Source organism: Bufo bufo, chromosome 4 (genome assembly GCF_905171765.1).
Source record: "Bufo bufo chromosome 4, aBufBuf1.1, whole genome shotgun sequence".
NCBI lineage: Eukaryota > Metazoa > Chordata > Amphibia > Anura > Bufonidae > Bufo > Bufo bufo.
In genome coordinates, this window is record NC_053392.1 from 47,345,074 (window position 1) to 47,362,136 (window position 17,063).

The 17,063-nt window shown below is 46.1% G+C and overlaps 1 long non-coding RNA gene across 1 annotated transcript; it reads left to right on the plus strand.

Moving 5' to 3' along the window:
- Nucleotides 1–971: 971 nt before the first annotated feature.
- On the plus strand, nucleotides 972–14,277 carry LOC120997205. Its single transcript, XR_005778116.1, has 3 exons — nucleotides 972–1,030; nucleotides 11,318–11,425; nucleotides 11,930–14,277. It is a non-coding gene; the product is annotated as an uncharacterized LOC120997205 (long non-coding RNA).
- The last annotated feature ends 2,786 nt before the right edge of the window (nucleotides 14,278–17,063 follow it).

Consider the following 17,063-nt stretch of genomic DNA (forward strand, 5'->3'; position numbering starts at 1 on the left):
GCGGTCTAGGAAAGTTGGGTGCGGACCCCCACTGAGAGCTGCAATGGTAGCCATATAGGATGTTACTCTTCTTTCCTAGAAACAGATAATCTGTATTGGGGCATATGAACGTCATAGAGAGACCACCCTCCATGGTCTAGAATGGTTTTCCTCTGGTGGATGTGACCCATCTGCTACGTCGTATGGGACCCTCTGATGACGTTATCTTGCTGGAAAAATTTGACTTGATCCCCTAAGTGTCCACCAAAAGTGGACATATCTACCCATCTGTCCATATAGGTCCCAGGTACTACTCCACCCAGCTTGTCTGGTTAAACTGAAGCTCCATCGTCATTCAGTGCATAATCCAGCAATCTGTGTTACATTTATTGCTTCATAGCTCACTGGAAACCACCAACAAGCAGGCTCGCTGCTGCTTTCAAATCTATCTTAGGCGCCTGCACAGAGCCACCTGTCTCATCACTCTTGAATATTTGATGCTCATTAAACCTCCTCCAGGCCCCTATGTTTTGGGTAAATGGGTAGTTGCCTGGAAACCATCAGCAAGCATACTAATTGCTAGGTACATGTTGCCTTTTATGATTTATGACTGATGTGAATACCCAGGATAACATGACTTTATGAACATTCACAGCAGACGCCAGACTAAAAAGAAGCACATAACAGGAATACCAGATCTGACAACAGCAACTTATTGATGGTTTCCATGCTTCTTTGTAAAAACAAACCTAATAATAATTGAAAGCGGCTAAAATGTAATGACTGTGTAGGACAAGTCAAGCTGAGCAGATGGCAGTGCCCAATGGGCTTGAGGAGCTGAGTAATGATTGGGTAGGCAAGGTCCATCCATATCATACCGCCAAAGCATGCTCCTTTTTTAAAAAAAAATATTTGTTTTTATTGAAATACCATCAAGTATACATAAGGCAACATGTGATTTACAGGTATTATGCTATTCTTTTCAATTATACAGATTACATCAAAATGCAACGGAAATGAAAAGACATAGAGAACCTGAGGGAATCGAGAGGTCAGTTCTTACAGAAATTGTAGTCTTTGCTAACTAATAGCTAATATGGCATTTCTCAGACAATACTGCGCATCTGATTAAGGGCTCATCCACATAACCGTATTCCCTCCGAGACATACGGTCCGTGAGCGGGCCATATGTCCTGGTCGGCATACATCGTGTGCACGGGAGCGCACAGCATCATAAGCTACTATAATACTGTGCTCATCGGGTCACCTGCGGGAATATTTGAGTGCAGGACAATAGTCCCGCGGGCGGCCCGATGCGCACAGCATTATATAGTAACCTATGATGCTGTGCGCTCCCGTGCGCACGATGTATGCCGCTCCAGGACATATGGCCCGCTCACGGACCGTATGTCTCGGAGGGAATACGGTTGGGTGTATGAGCCCTAAGAGAGAAAGCAATCAATCAAAGGGGTTTATGAAAAATAGACGTGATCCAAACTTCTAGACATGGACGTGACGCGTTGAAAGCCGAGGCGGACATCCATTCGTACCAGCATTGTTCGTTATTGGACTGTAGAATGTTTGAGACACGTCTTTTAATTTTCCCCAATTTTTCCCCTTCCTCCTCCATTAGCAAATTTCTGTAGCAAAAGGATATGCTGTGGGAATTGAAGTTAGGATTGGAGATCCATAGCTTTAATAAAGGAAAATTTAGAGGATTGAGCAATGGGAATCAACCCAGAACTAAGCATATGTTGCGTGTACTGGAAGTACTCTGAGGATGGCAGGTTATGTTTGGCAGCTAAAATGTGGAATTGATGTCGAGTAGGAACACCCAGATCTTTCAAGAAGTGGAGGCCTTTCTCGGACCAGGGTGATGCTGAGAAGTTAGGAACAAACAACTCAACAATAGATATAGGGATATCCATTTATTCTATGATGTCAAAACATCTATGGAAGGATGGGTTAGTCCACAGCCGTATCGCAGCTGAGATTGGGGATGTTAAGTATGGAAAATTGTTGTGGAAACCAAAATATAAAAGGGAACATAGGAAAGTGCGAATGCTGTGCCCCCTTAGTAGGCCAAGCTCAATCTGAACCCATTTCTTAGAGACATCTCCAATCCACAGTTGTTTCAGTTGGGCCAATATCACGGATTTATAGCATAAAGACAGACGTGGGCAGTTCACCCCACCCTGATGAATATGGGAAAACAGGATGTCCGCCCTAACCCTCGGTCTCTTCCCACCCCACACAAACCGCATAAGCAGGTTTTGCAAGGTTTGGATATAGGAGATAAATATTGGTACATTTCTAAAAATATATAGAATCTTTGGTAGAAGTACCATCTTGGCCACAGCAATCATCCCCAACTAGGAGATGCCAAACAACCTCAAGGAGGACATTTTATTCTTAACCTCTTCTAATAATGTGAGATAGATAGTTTGGAACAGTGTGGATGGTGCATAAGAGAGCACTATTCCCGAATAGGGCAAGTCGATTTTGACCCATTGGAATTGAAATTGTGTTTTCAAATTTTGGAGTACTTTATTCATTGGTAATATTTGTGATTTGTTCACATTAATTTTGAAATAGGAGGCTTAGCTAAAGCGATTAATAATACAACTGGCTGCAATCAAGGATTGGGAGGGATTGGATAAAACCAAAATAGTGTCATCTGCAAATAGACCAATGTTTATTAGTAGCATCTCAGGATTTTATCCCATTGATCTCGGGTGAGCTTCGACTGCTTTCCGCTAGGGGTTCCATGATGAAAGCGAAAATGAGAGGGGACATGGGACACCCTTGTTGGGTTCCATTCGTAATGTCAAACCTAGAGGATAGAAAGCCCGAAGTATACACTATCGCATTGGGGAAAGAATAAAGAGCTAGGGTGGCTACAAAGAAGCTTCCCTGAAATCCAAATTTAAAAAAAGTAGCTTTGAGAAAGCCCCAATGAACCCTGTTAAACGCCTTCTCCGTATCCAAAGATAGGAGCAGAGAAGGCGTTCCACGTCCCCATATCCAGGAGGTCTATAAATCTTCTGGTACCGTCAGATGTCTGTCTATTTTTCACAAATCCAACCTGGTCATTATTTATTAAAGTAGGCAAAATATCTACCAATCTATTGGACAATAATTTAGAAAAGATCTTTAGATCGGAATTGAGTAATGATATGGGGCGGAAATTTGCTGGAGTGTCGGGAGGTTTGCTGCTTTGGGAACTTTTGTGACTATTAGGGCTGAGAGCATTTCCTTGGGAATGGGATTGCCTCCAAAGAATTGCTGGAAACATCCCTTCAGGTATGGAGAGAGGATCGGGGAAAATTTATTTGTCACGGACCTTTGCTGTGTGCGCCGTGACACTTGTGCCTTGCTTGTGGTTGCCGGTGGCAACGTGCTGTTAAGTCATGTGGTGGCAGTTTCTCGGCTTTGGCTGTGTGCGCTGTGACATGGTTGCCACGCATGCTGTTGCCGGTGGCTACGTGTTGCGTGTTGGCTGGTGTGTGCACTAACCCTTTAAGTTGTAGCCTTTCTCTGTCTGGTGCTGTAAGGGTTAACCCCCTGACTGGGTGTGGTCACTTGGGTTTTATCTCCTGTGGCTTCCTGGCTGGAGTTAGTTGTACTTCAGCTGTCGTTTGTGCTGGAGCTCTGCTCCAGTCCAGGGTGTTCTGTCTGCCCAGTCCTTGAGGGCCACCTTGTAGGACATCAATGTTCTCAGCGATGTCATCTGCAATGTCATTCCTTTGTCTCCCTTGTATCCTCTATGTAGCCACCTCACTTGTATGTTTGGTGTGGGTTTATGTTCAGAGTTTGTTGTACGTCTTGTTTGTTGTTACATGTCTGGGCTGTTGGTGTCTGTCCCTGCATGTGTGCAAGACGTTTTCCCTGTGTGTGTTGTACCTCCGTGAGGGGGCTGGTTTCTCGGAGGGGTGAACCATAAGTCTGTATGCAGCGCTGCCGTGCTCCTTGCGGCATGGGGTCCAGGCAGTATCGGGAGTGCTGGATACCTGTGTGTGTGTGTGTGTGTGTTGTCTGTACAGTGTCCTATTTGGTGTGTGGGCACCTGTACTTATGCACGGGTTCCAGTCGTGGTGGCTGCGGCAGGTAAATGTGTTTCTGGTGTTCTTACCTGCCAACTCTGTTGCTGCATATGGTCTTTTCCTTTTCCTGCTGCTAGGCCATTTGAGACTCCTGTTCATCTGTGTCTGGGAAGAACAGGTCGTCTCTCCCCTGCTCCCAGGGCCGGCGCCACCAGTAAGGCGACTTAGGCAGTCGCCTAGGGCGCCATTTAGCAGGGGGCGTCCGTTGCGGTGTGCGCCTCCTGAGCGCTTGCCGCTCCTCTAAAGAATCTCCGGCCGCCGGCTCAGTGCTGCGCAGCCTGCTGTCATTCTGTGTCTGCTCTGTGCTGTCCGTGGCCGAGCTCTGTTCGGTCCGCGGTACAGGAGCTTTTGTTTCCTGTACCCGGCCGGACGGACAGGAAGTGCTCACTTAGTGTGCACTTCCTTTCAGTCCGGCCGGGTACAGGAAACAAATGCTCCTGTACCGCGGACCGAACAGAGCTCGGCCACGCTACACTAGAGGTGACAGAGGGGAAAATGGAAATAAGAGTGACAGGGAAGGGGGAATGGAAATGAGAGTGACAAGGGGGGGGGGATGGAAATGAGTGACAAGGGGGGGGGAGGTAGAATGAGAGTGACAAGGGAGGGAGGGGGGTAGAAAGAGTGACAAGGGAGGGAGGGGGGTAGAAAGAGTGACAAGGGAGGGGGGGGTAGAATGAGAGTGACAAGGGAGGGGGGGTAGAATGAGAGTGACAAGGGAGGGGGAGGTAGAATGAGAGTGACAAGGGAGGGGGGAGGTAGAATGAGAGTGACAAGAGAGGGGGGGGTAGAATGAGAGTGACAAGAGAGGGGGGGGGTAGAATGAGAGTGACAAGAGAGGGGGGGGTAGAATGAGAGTGACAAGGGAGGGGGGGGGTAGAATGAGAGTGACAAGGGAGGGGGGGGTAGAATGAGAGTGACAAGGGAGTCCCCAGAGCCAGACTGCAGCCAGAGACCAGATCATCTTATTGTCCTGGTGGTAAGTAGACAATGCAATATGTTTATTATGTAATTGTTTAGTTATTAATACTACATTGGAAACTAATTTACCTCACATTTAGGGTCCATTCACACATCCGTGTGTGTTTCGCGGATCCACAAAACACGGACAGCGGTAATGTGCGGACCGCACATTGCCGGCACTAAGAGAATATGCCTATTCTTGTCCACTATTGTGGACAAGAATAGGACATTTTCTATTTTTTTCAGGATCGGAATTGCGGATCGTGCGGCCCCATAGAAATGTATGGGTCCGCAATTCCGTTCCGCAAAAAGAGACAGCTACAAGAAGCTTGAATAACCGTAAGGGAAGCATAGCAGTTCTTTCCACCTCATCACCACGACGGCTACAAGGAGATTGACCCCTGACCTCTGTAGGGGCAGGAACAGAGAGAGGGTTTAAATCCCCCCCTCCCACCACCAACACCAGTGTTTCCTGTCCCTACAGAGGACAGGGGCAGAGAGAGTCTCCCTGTGGGGAGATGAAGACGGATCTTTTTCCTGGCACCTACCGGTGTTCCCCCTGCCCTCCTGCGGTCGGCGTACTAATGCTGGGCAGGGGTGAAGGAGGGAGGCCTCGCTCCATTATTAGATGAGAGCCTGCTCCCGGGTCGCGATCTCCCGCCAGGCCTGTTTGGCTATCGCCGGGTGCGCGCCTAAGCGCTTCAGTAAAGCGGCAGACGTCACTTCCGGTGGACGGGGGAAGTGACGTCATCCAGGAAGCGTCTCCTGTTCGAATTTCGGCGCCAGCAAGTGCCGAATGTCTCAGTGTACCGGCGTACATCGGAGTCAGCGTGCAGTCATGTCGACTGAACCCCGCTCCCCTGGAGACCCTTCTGTGCCGCCTGCCGTAAGTTCCCCTGTGGGGAAGCGCTTTTTTGCCCTGTTACTTGTTATTAGACACTGTACCAGGTTGCTTGTTCCTCCTCCTCCTCCACATCTCTGGCTTAGGGCTTCTGGCTATTTATCTCCATGTATACTTAACATGGCTGATGGGGGGTATTCTTCCCAGATCACTAAGGAGGCTCAGGAAAAACCTCCTTATCCCAAATGCCCCCCTTACCCAGGGATCCACCTAAAAAGCGAAGGGGACCATCGCCTTCTTTATCAGACCCGGAGATGATAGAGGAAGATGCTTCATCATCTAGAGTCTGGGAGGACGAGGTGGCTTCCTCTGATATTGGTACTACTGAATCAGATAGGAAATTTTGCCTTTCGTTGGATGAGATGCCAGTCCCTTCTAAGGGCTGTCCGGGCCACTATGGGGGTAGAAGAAACCCCAAGAGCCCACTCAGTCCAGGACGAGATGTTTGGGAGACTCAGGGTTAAGAAGACCCGGGTGTTCCCAATTAATGAGAACATACGGGTATGGTGCTCGACGAGTGGTCCAACCCAGAGAGGCGGTTGGGGGTGTCCAGGTCCTTTAAGAACCGGCTGTTGTTTGACACTAATGAAGTGAAAATTTTCAGCGAAACACCAAAAGTTGACATTTCAAGTCGCAAAAGTCAATAAAAAGACTGCCTTGCCCTTCGAAGACACCTCTCAGCTGCGTGACCCCATGGATAGGAAGGCAGATAGCCTTTTAAATCGTGGGAAGCGGCGATGTTTAATTTAAAAGCAAACATCGCAGCTACCTCGGTAGCAAGGTCCATGAGGTTGTGGCTAGATGAGCTGGAATCTCACACCAGAGATATTACTCCCAGGGAGGAGATCCTAAAGTCCCTCCCCCTATTGAAGTCCGCCACAGCATTATGGCAGACGCCTCGGCTGAATCTGTCAGATTTGCTGCGAAGGACGCCGGGCTCTCCAACGCGGCCCGCCGCGCCTTGTGGATGAAGAGCTGGTCAGGCGACAACACATCAAAGATGAAACTATGCTTCATCCCGTTCTCAGGGGAATACGTCTTTGGCCCTGTCCTAAGATCGTATCCTGGAAAAAGCTGCGGACAAGAAAAAGGGTTTCCCAGAGGAGAGACCCTATAAAAGGAAATATCCCTTTCGGGCCCCCACTAGCCAGAATAGATCCTTTAGGGATAAAGGAAAGTCAAGACACTGGAGCTATCCAAAAGGGGGCAGGGGTAGAAATAACCCCTCCTCCTCCCAAAATAAGTCCTCTGATAAACAATGACGCCAGAGTCGGGGGGAGATTGAAGAATTTTCTGACTCCTTGGGAGTCCATTACCCCGAACCCTTGGGTCCGGGACATCTTAAAATTCGGATACCGAATCGAACTTTCTTCATCTCCCCCAAACCGCTTCGTTGTTACCAACCCAAACTCCTCCAATGTACGCAAAAAGATTCTGCAAGGAATTCAAAGCCTTCTGGCAATGGATGTGATAGTACAAGTCCCATCAACACAGCAAAAACAAGGGTTCTATTCGAACCTGGTTTTGGTAGAGAAAAAAGAAGGCTCATTCCGTACAATTATAAACTTGAAAGCCCTAAACAAGTTTGTAATCTATCGGAAGTTCAGGATGGAATCCCTAAAGTCCCTGATTCCGTTAATAGGGAGGAATGCCCTGATGTGTTCAGTAGATCTTCAGGACGCCTACTACCACGTCCCAATTCATCCAGAGTCACAAAGGTTCTTGAGATTTGCCATTCAGGACCACAAGGGGGTAACCCATCACTTCCAGTTTACGGCCCTTCCCTTTGGGATATCATCTGCGCCCAGAGTCTTCACGAAACTGGTAGTCGAGATGGTGGCCTTCCTGAGACACAAAGGACTGGTGATTATACCATACCTGGACGATTTCCTCCTAATTGGGAATTCAGAGAACAAACTCAGAACAGACCTACAAACCTTCCTGTCTCTCACCCAAGATCTAGGGTGGTTGGTGAACCAGAAAAAATAAAAATCAAACCTGGTACCCTCTAGCACTATCCAGTTTTTGGGCATCATCCTGGATTCCCGAGCTCAACATACCTTTCTTCCACCAGACAAGGTCAAAAACCTCCAATTGAAGGTTCGACGATTCCAGAACAGAAGGTCTGGTCCCATAAGGGAAGCCTGTGTCTCCTGGGTCTTCTCTCGTCCTGCATTCCGTCCGTCCCATGGAGCCAGTCCCACTTCTGATCCCTCCAGTCATGGATTCTCAGAACTTGAAACGGTTCTCCTTGGATCACAAAGTTCTGATCCCTCTAGTGGTGAAGACCTCCCTGGACTGGTGGAAAAGCACAGGCAATCTGTCCTTGGGAGTTGCCTGGGAGAAGACTCCCTACATTCAAGTGCTTACAGATGCAAGCAAAAAAGGATGGGGAGCAAAAGTGGGAGATCACTTGTTTCAGGGTTCCTGGATTCCAACAACCCGCTCTCAATCCTCCAACTTCAGAGAGCTGGAAGCAGTTTGGAAAGCTCTGAAAGCTGCAGAGATCCTTCTCGTAGGTCAACACGTAAGATTCTTTCGGACAATACGACGACGGTGGCTTACCTCTCTCACCAGGGAGGCACGAGATCGGAGAAACTAATGTCCATTGCAAGAAAGATCATCAATTGGGCAGAGTCCCACGTGAGATCCATCTCCGCAATTCATTTAAAAGGGATACTGAATGTGGAAGCAGACTATCTCAGTCGCCAGTTAATAGATCATACCGAATGGTCTCTAAATCAGGACGTGTTTCAGGTTCTGGCAGAAAGATGGGGCACTCCACAAGTGGACCTGTTCGCCTCCAAGAGGAACGCAAAGGTACCAACGTTCTGTTCATTGAACCCATGGGACAATCCCCGGGCGCTGGATGCGCTCACGATTCATTGGGACTGGGATCTCAGTTATGCATTTCCACCCTTGCCTCTACTTCCCAGGATAATCCAGAAACTCTACCTAGAAGATACGACGCTAATTCTAATAGCTCCCTATTGGCCGAAAAGGAACTGGTTCCCTGCTTTAAAAAAAACTATCAAGAGGACCCATGGCCTCTTCCTTCCAGGAGGGACCTGCTTCATCAAGGGCCAATTCTACACCCAAACCAGAGCTTCCTCAAGTTGTCAGCTTGGATCCTGAGGTCCAGAGGTTGAAGTCACAAGGGTTTTCTGACAAAGTGATATCTACCCTAAAAGCGAGTAGGAAGAAGGTTACCTTCTCGATTTATCTAAAGATTTGGAAGAGATTCTGTGCCTGGATTGGTAACCCTGCCCCAAACTTAGAGCCGCCCAATTTTCAGAAAATCTTGGACTTCCTCCAGCAGGGACTTGAATTAGGTCTTAGACCCTCCACCCTGAAGGTACAGGTCTCGGCCCTTGCTTGCTTTTTTGATCAAGATCTAGCCAGGCATCGCTGGATCTGAAGATTTATGAAAGCCGCTTCTCGACTACGCCCCTCTCTAAAATCCAGGATCCCCAATGGGGACCTCAATACGGTGCTCACAGGCTTAACACTTGCCCCGTTTGAGCCCCTATCTAGTTGTTCCACCAAACATCTATCGTTTAAGACCGCATTCTTGGTGGCAATCACGTCCACAAGAAGGCTAGGCGAGTTTTAAGCACTATCGATACAAGAACCCTATCTCCTTATCTCCGATGATATGATCATTCTTAAATTAGACCTTAGGTTTTTTTTGCCTAAAAGTAGTATCTGATTTCCATCGTAACCAGGAGATGGTCTTACCTTCCTTTTGCAGTAATCCCTCTAATGATAGGGAATCTAACTTTCACTCACTAGATGTAAGGCGTTCAGTCTTACGGTATCTCAAAGTGTCAAAAGGTTTCCGTAGATCCAACAACCTATTTGTCTTATTCTCGGGTAAGAATAAGGGTCTAAAAGCCTCCAGGTCCTCCTTAGCACGGTGGATTAAGGATTCCTTTTCCATTTCCTATGAGTCCCAAGGCCTGCCTTGCCCCTCAAATTTGAGAGCTCACTCTACCCAGGCTATGTCCTCCTCTTGAGGATATCTGTAAAGCCGCTACTTGGTCTAACATCCGCACCTTTACAAAACACTATAGGTTAGACCTATCTAGTTTAGACTTGTCTTTTGGATGTAAGGTCCTTCAGGCGGTCGTCCCCCCCTAAGCTATAATTTTTTATATCTCCTTGTAGCCGTCGTGGTGATGAGGTGGAAAGCCGGAATTAGACTTACCGGTAATTCAGTTTCCACGAGATCACCACGACGGCACATATATTCCCTACCCTTTCTTTAGCCTTACCTGGGAGGTTATGAAGTAATACCCTCTCGACTTATTATTTTGTGTTCTCACCACCTATTTCTGTCTCTGTAATTTTGGACACACTGGTGTTGGTGGTGGGAGGGGGGGATTTAAACCCTCTCTCTGTTCCTGCCCCTACAGAGGTCAGGGGTCAATCTCCTTGTAGCCGTCGTGGTGATCTCGTGGAAACTGAATTACCGGTAAGTCTAATTCCGGCTTTTAATTTAAAAGCTGAGAAAGGGGTGGAACATATGTGATGTCTGATAAGGGAAGGGGGGGGGGGGGCGGCAATTTTTATCTTGCCTAGGGCGGCAAAAATCCTTGCACCGGCCCTGCCTGCTCCTATGTGAGGGATTATCAGGGCGACTCAGGGCCATAGGTATCCTGGTATGAGCCATCCTACCATCCAGGTCCGCTCATACGGTGAGGAGTTAGGGTGAGGATTAGGGACGCTTTAGGAGGTGACCTGCTCCCTGATCTCGGCGACCTGGCCTAGCTGCTTCCCCGTTATATCTGACATTGTACGGTGGGGGGTTTTCCCCACTCCCCACCGTGACAGTCTTGTAGTACTCATTGGTTAACCCATCTGGCCCTGGTGATTTGTCTAGTTTGAGAGCAGTTATTACTTGAGTGATTTCATCAATATGGATATCTGCGTTTAATATATCTAATTGTTCTGACGATAATTGGGGAAGAGAGATTTTATTCAGGAAGGTGTTAATTATCTCTTCAGTAGGTTGAGGAGTGTCAGTGACTGGGACGAGATTATACAATTTGCTGTAGAGTAGTATCAGGCGAATTCATCAGCTATTTCTTGTGGATTCATAATTTTCTTACCTGCTCTGCCATATAAAAGGGGATCCTAGATTTGGCAGATTTAGCCTTAATCCTCTTTGCTACAGATTTATTAGCTCTGTTTTCGCAATAGTGATGCATGGATTTGGATTTGCGGAGGTGTAGAACTCAATCTGGATCGCATTAACGTATGTAGCTCATATCTTAAATTTTTCAATTGGGTTGCGAAGGTAATTTTGGTTGTCACACTCCTTGTCTAATCTGGCCTATGAGTAGTTCGATCTTTTGATTTCTCTTTTCCAAAGCGGAGCATTTTAGAAAGATACCCCTCATGTGAGCGCACCAGATCGTGGACAACGAGACCTCTGAGTTATTAAGAGTAAAATATTCCTGCAGAGCGGTGCGGAATAGCGGTAAGTATTCAGGGTTATTCAATCTCCACGGGGCTCGCGAGGGAGAGTATTGTAGGTTAATGAGTATAGAGGTAGGGGCATGGTCGGACCAAGTTATGGTACGATATCTGATGAAATTATGTTTTGTGTAGTAGTAATACCATATCTGTGCAGGAGTATGAGTTATGGGGGCTTGAGAAAAAAGTAAAGTCTTTTTCAGATGCATGGAATATGCACCATGGGTCAAAAATGTCTCTTAATGAGAAGTCTCTGTCCTTACTGTCTTGTCAATCGTAGGGTCAATACCTTTATTATAGTCGCCGCAGAGTATTAAACACCCCTGTCTTATTGGTGTCGAAGCGGTGAAGGAAGTGAAGCTGTGATTTATTGGGGGCATATATGGATGCTATAGTGTAAAGCTATTGATTAGACAGACAATGATAACGAAGCGGCTTTGGCTGTCTGTAGTAGCAGATAGAAGTTTAAAAGAGACCGTATCTTTAATGGCTGCTTTTTTCTTTTCAGGGTGGGAGTGAAAAATATGAGGGAAGCGCCTATTTTGAATCCTAAAACTATCTTTAGGCAATCAATGAGTTTCCTGGGCACCTATAATGTCACAATGTCAAAGCGTGCTCCTATCAGGCTGTATATGAACTCATGTCATCAATCCGCTCCAAACCCATCAGCACAATGACACCGTGACCGCGTCCCCTCCGAGCAGATTGCGGTATGGTGCTTGTTTTGCTGGTCCTCCATGTCCTCCGTCCTTGTCCTCTTCCGACATGGAGACACCAGCCTTTCCCACCACGTCTGACCAGAGACTCTCTGTCTGTGGCGATCTGGGGATCTGCGCTGGACCCGCAGGACAAGCTCCAGTCTCAGCGCAGGGGGGGGGGGGTTAGAGGGACAAGAAAACAGGAAAGTGTTGGACGATAAGGAGGAGAAGAAGCTTAGAGGAACAATGAGGAAGTGCGGCTGGAAATCCTGGATTGTGCCGCTCAGATAGGAGAAAGTGCCGGGCCGGCGGCTTCCAGGAAAAGAGGGTCACGGCAGGAAGTGATAAGAGGCTATGGAACTTCATGAGCGAGCCCCCCTGTCTATCACAGGCCCGCAGGGGTGACATGACTGCGGGGAGGAACTTATACAGCTTTCCCAGACTCCTGAAGGGCAAATAAGCATCAATACAAAGACATGGGCAGGGTAACAGGGCACATCACTATCAGGGCTCTGGAAAAGCTGTGTGACAAATGCTATGGAAGCAATTCAACAGTGTTTACGCCTGGGCTTAGTCTGAAACTTAGCTATCCAGCTTCCCCAGACTCCTGAAGGGCAAATAAGCATCAATACAGAGACATGGGCAGGATAACAGGGAACATCCCAATCAGGACTCTGAAAAGCTGGGTGACAAATGTTATGGAAGCAACTGAACACCGTTTATACCTGGGGTTAGTCTGAAACCTAGCTATCCAGCTTTCCCAGACTCCTGAAGGACAAATATGTAACATACAGAGACATGGGCATGGTAACAGGGCACATCACAATCAGGACTCTGGAAAAGCTGGGTGATAAATACCATGGAAGCAATTCAACAGTGTTTGACTGGGCTTAGTCTGAAACCTACTTACCCAGCTTTCCCAGACTCCTAACGGGCAAAAATGCATAGATACAGAGACATGAGCAGGGTAACAGGGAAAATCACATTCAGGAAAAGCTGGGTGATAAACATTATGGGAGCGAACACAGTGTTTACAAGACTGGCATAACTGTAATTTAGCCATCCAGCTTTCTTAGCCCCCTACATAGTAAATAATGATGATTACAGAGACACAGGCAGGGTAACAGGGCACATCACAATCAGGACTCTGGAAAAGCTGGGTGACAAATGCTATGGAAGCAAATGAACAGCGTTTATACCTGGGCTTAGTCTGAAACCTAGTTATCCAGCTTTCCAGACTCCTGAAGGGCAAATAAGTAAGATATAAAGGCAAACTCACCACTCAGGACTCTAGAAAAGATGGGTGATAAAGAGTATGGGGTAAAGAAGGAGATATACATAGATATTAAAAAGGCACATACTACATTCAGGACTCTGGAAAAGTTGGGTGACAATTACCATGGAAGCAACTCAACAGTGTTTATGCCTGGGGTTAGCCTGGAACCTAGTTATCCAGGTTTACTAGACTCCTGAAGGGCAAATAGGCATGGGCAGGGAAACAGGGCACATCACAATCAGGACTCTGGAAAAGCTGGATGATAAACATTATGGGAGCGAACACTGTGTTTAAATGATTGGCATAACCGTAATATAGCTATTCAGCTTTCTTTGCCCCCTGCATGGTAATTAATGATAGGTACAGAGACATGGGCTAGGTAACGGCACATCACAATCAGGACTCTGGAAAAGCTGGGTGACAAATGCTATGCAAGCGACTGAACAGCGTTTATACCTGAGGTTAGTCTGAAACCTAGTTATCCAGCTTTCCCAGACTCCTGAATAAGTAGGATATAGAAGAGGTATACTTACTACTCTGCCCTTATGCCTGCAGTTAGTCTGACATCTAGCTACCCAGCTTTCCCAGATTCTGGCTTGACAAGTATGATTATACAGGTATACTCCCTATTCAGGACTCTGGAAAAGCTGGGTGAGCAATTGTATTTACATCACTTTAGTTAAGTCTGAAACCCAGTTAAAAGGCAAATAAGCATAGATACAGAAATATGGGTAAGGTGATGGGGCACATATCACATCCAGGACTCTGGAAAAGCTGGGTGGCAAACCCTATAGGAGCAAATCACCAATGGATACATGACTGTTATTAGTCTGAATTGAGGTATTCATCTTTTCCAGACCCCTGAATGGCAAAAAAAAAAAAGTAAAGATATGGACAGTATATTCCACAATGGTTACATGGCATTCATTAGTTTGAATTGCGCTATCCAGCTTTCCCAGACCCCTGAATGGCAAATAACGATAAATGCAAAGACAACAACAGATTAAAAAGGCACATTTAACTTTCCGGACTTTGGAAAAGCTGGGTGATAAACATAATGGGAACAAACACAGTGGGCCTGGTTTATTAAAACTGTCTAACAGGAAAACTGTCTTAGTTGCCCTTAGCAACCAATCAGAGCACGCCTTTCATTTGTTAAAGTGTTCTGAAAAAATGAAAGCTGAGCTCTGATTGGTTGCTATGGGCAACTAAGACAGTTTTCTATTAGACAGTTTTGATAAATGAGGCCCAGTGTCTACATGACTTTCCAGCCTTCTTAGACCCTTGATAGGCAGATAAGCATAGCTACAGAGACATGGGCACATTTTACATTCAGGACTCTGGAAAAGCTGGGTGACAAACCCCATAGGAGCAAATTCACAATTTGTATTTGATGTTCTTTAGTCTGAATTCTACATAAAGGGCTTTCCCAGACCCCTGAATGGCAAACCGTCATAGATGCAGAGATAGGGGCTGGAGCCTGGCACATTTCACATTCATGATTCTGGAAAAGCTGGATGGGAGATCCTATAGGAGCCTATTCACAGGGTATACATGACTGTCCTTAGTCTAAAGCTGGGATGCTCAACCTGCGGCCCTCCAGCTGTTGCAAAACTATAACTCCCAGCATGCCCAGACAACCTACAGCTATCAGCCTATAGCAGGGCATGGTGGGAGTTGTAGTTTTACAACAGCTGGAGGGCCGCAGGTTGAGCATCCCTGGTCTAAAGCAACACAAGGCATCAGGACCATTCAGGACTCCAGAAAAGCTGGGTGACAAACATCATAGGATGGACTCAACCGCGTTTTACATGACGCTGTGTCCGCAACGCAACTGTCCCAGATTTCTGAAGGGCCAAAGAAAGCATACATGTACATATACAGTACAGACCAAAAGTTTGGACAGACCTTCTCATTCAAAGAGTTTTCTTTATTTTCATGACTATGAAGGCATCAAAACTATGAATTAACACATGTGGAATTATATACATAACAAACAAGTGTGAAACAACTGAAAATATGTCATATTCTAGGTTCTTCAAAGTAGCCACCTTTTGCTTTGATTACTGCTTTGCACACTCTTGGCATTCTCTTGATGAGCTTCAAGAGGTAGTCCCCTGAAATGGTCTTCCAACAGTCTTGAAGGAGTTCCCAGAGATGCTTAGCATTTGTTGGCCCTTTTGCCTTCACTCTGCGGTCCAGCTCACCCCAAACCATCTCGATTGGGTTCAGGTCCGGTGACTGTGAAGGCCAGGTCATCTGGCGCAGTACCCCATCACTCTCCTTCATGGTCAAATAGCCCTTACTTTCAAAGTTTTCCCAATTTTTCGGCTGACTGACTGACCTTCATCTCTTAAAGTAATGATGGCCACTCGTTTTTCTTTACTTAGCTGCTTTTTTCTTGCCATAATACAAATTCTAACAGTCTATTCAGTAGGACTATCAGCTGTGTATCCACCTGACTTCTCCTCAACGCCACTGATGGTCCCAACCTCATTTATAAGGCAAGAAATCCCACTTATTAAACCTGACAGGGCAAACCTGTGAGGTGAAAACCATTTCAGGGGACTACCTCTTCAAGCTCATCAAGAGAATGCCAAGAGTGTGCAAAGCAGTAATCAAAGCAAAAGGTGGCTACTTTGAAGAACCTAGAATATGACATATTTTCAGTTGTTTCACACCTGTTTGTTATGTATATAATTCCACATGTGTTAATTCATAGTTTTAATGCCTTCAGTGTGAATCTACAATTTTCATAGTTATGAAAATAAAGAAAACTTTGAATGAGAAGGTGTGTCCAAACTTTTGGTCTGTACTGTACATTCTCCGAGTCTCAGGACCCTAGAAAAGCTAGGTGATTAGTTCTTCATTGGAGGCTCCCAGGATCTTCAGGAATGTCTCCCTGTCCAGTCCAATACATCACTGCCAGCCCGGCCTTATCTGCCTTTCTATTCCTGTCAGCTCAACGCCAGACGGCAGAGGACGAGGCTGGAGGTTTTTGTCGTCATCATCCCTGAGATTGTTTCTGGGGTCTCCTGGTGCCGAGATAACCCCGACTCTGCTGGAGACGGAGGTGACCCCGGGGGTCGCGCGATGGTCACGTACGGCGAAATCCAAGAACATGTAACATAACAGAGGAAGACGAGCGAAAGGCGACTGTCATAATATTATATGTATTATTATTCTTAGGACTATTGTTTTATCCTGGCTGCGGAGGCCTTAAAGACGCAGTTTTTATTTTATTTTTTTCCTCTCTGTGTTTCAAGTGACATATCTGTAATTAATAATATAATAAAATATACCATAGATATAAAATAGTATAATGCAAAAAAATATTTTATAATTGAAAATAGAAAAAAATAAAATAAAATCGTTTCACATTAAACAATCTGTTATTACAGTCTGTTTTCTGTTTTTATGCATTATACACATAAGAAACTGTATTTTATACCAAATAATTATCATTTTATTGTAATTTTTGTTACACTAAACATTTATTATAGGGGGTCATTTATCAAACTGGTGTAAAGTAGAACTGGCTTAGTTGCCCGTAGCAACCAATAAGATTCCACCTTTTTGTTTTTCACAGCTCCTTTTGAAAATGAAAGGAGGAATCTGATTGGTTGCTACGGACAACTAAGCCACTTCTACTTTACACCAGTTTGATA